Source organism: Schistocerca cancellata, chromosome 6 (assembly GCF_023864275.1).
Source record: "Schistocerca cancellata isolate TAMUIC-IGC-003103 chromosome 6, iqSchCanc2.1, whole genome shotgun sequence".
NCBI lineage: Eukaryota > Metazoa > Arthropoda > Insecta > Orthoptera > Acrididae > Schistocerca > Schistocerca cancellata.
This window is the reverse complement of record NC_064631.1, coordinates 494518609-494520319: the sequence shown is the minus strand read 5'-3', so window position 1 is coordinate 494520319 and position 1711 is coordinate 494518609. Positions and strand designations below refer to the sequence as shown.

At 44.4% G+C, this 1711-nt stretch overlaps 1 non-coding gene across 1 annotated transcript; it reads right to left on the bottom strand.

Moving 5' to 3' along the window:
- Positions 1-1189: 1189 nt before the first annotated feature.
- On the bottom strand, positions 1190-1264 carry Trnas-cga (transfer RNA serine (anticodon CGA)). The gene has a single exon. It is a non-coding gene; the product is annotated as a tRNA-Ser (tRNA).
- Between the last annotated feature and the right edge of the window lie 447 nt (positions 1265-1711).

Sequence of the window (1711 nt, the reverse complement as noted above, 5' to 3'; positions counted from 1 at the left end):
CGAAAGAGTACACCCCTGCCTTACAGCATTTTTAATCTGAGCACTTCGTTCTTTGTTGTCCACTCTCATTGTTCTCTTTTGGCTCTTCCACATGTTGTACATTCCTCGTCTCTCTGTACAGCTTAGCCCAATTTTTCACAGAATTTCGAAAATCTCGCACTATCTTACATTGTCGGACGCTTTTTCTAGGTCAACAAATCCCATGAACATGGCTTTCTTCCATTATCAACCGCTACGTCGGACTGCCTTTCTCGCGTCATTACTTTTTCTAAAGCAAAACTGATCGTCAAATAGCGCATCCTCCATTTCCTTTTCCATTATTCTGTATAATATTCTTGTCAGCAACTTGGACCCATGAGCTGTTAAGCTGATTTTTCGATAACTTTCGCTCTTGTCGGTAGTTTTCGGAATTGTGTGGATCATAGTTTTCCGAAAGTCAGATTGCAGGTCACCAGAATCATATTTTCTACACACCAGCGTGAATTGACGTTTTGTTGCCCCTTCACCAAATGACTTTAGAAATTCTAGTGGAATGTGATCTAGCCCTTAAGTCGTTCCAAGCTCTTTTAAGTTCTGATTCTAAAACTGGATACTCTATCTCTTCTAAATCGACTCCTGTTTCTTCTTCTACCACATCAGTCAAATCATCCCCCTCATACAGCCGTTCAATGTATTTTTTCCATCTAGCCACTTTCTTCTCTGTATGTAGCAGAGGAATTCCCGTAGCCCTCTCAGTGTTACCACCCTTGCTTTCAATGTCACCAAAAGTTGTTTTGAGTTTCCTGCGAGCTCAGTCTGTCCAACAATCACTTCTTTTTCGATTTCTTCACATTTTTCATGCAGTCATTTCGTCTTAGCTTCCCCGCACTTCTCATTTATTTCATTCCCCGGCGACTTGTCTGACTGTATTCCTGAGTTTCCTGGTACGTTTTTGTACTTCCTTCTTTCGTCAATCAACTGAAGTGTTTCTTCTCTTACTCATAGTTTCTTCGCAGTTACCTACAATGTGCCTATGTTTTTCTATCCAACTTTTGCGTTGACCCTTTTTGGAGATGTCCATATCTCTTCAACTGTACTATCTACCGAGCTATTCCTTATTGCCTTAGAGGACTTCAAGCTTCCAGAATGAGATTTTCACTCTGCAGCGGAGTGTGCGCTGATATGAAACTTCCTGGCAGATTAAAACTGTGTGCCTGACCGAGATTCGAACTCGGGGCCTTTGCCTTTCGCGGGCAAATGCTCTACCAACTGAGCTACCGAAGCACGACTCACGCCCGGTACTCACAGCTTTACTTCTGCCAGTATCTCGTCTCCTACCTTCCAAACTTTACAGAAGCTCTCCTGCGAACCTTGCAGAACTAGCACTCCTGAAAGAAAGAATATAGCGGAGACATGGCTTAGCCACAGCCTGGGGGATGTTTCCAGAATGAGATTTTCACTCTGCAGCGGAGAGTGCGCTGATACGAAACTTCCTGGCAGATTAAAACTGTGTGCCCGACCGAGATTCGAACTCGGGGCCTTTGCCTTTCGCGGGCATCCCAGGCTGTGAAAATCTCATTCTGGAAACATCCCCCAGGCTGTGGCTAAGCCATGTCTCCGCTATATCCTTTCTTTCAGGAGTGCTAGTTCTGCAAGGTTCGCAGGAGAGCTTCTGTAAAGTTTGGAAGGTAGGAGACGAGATACTGGCAGAAGTAAAGCTGTGAGTACCGGG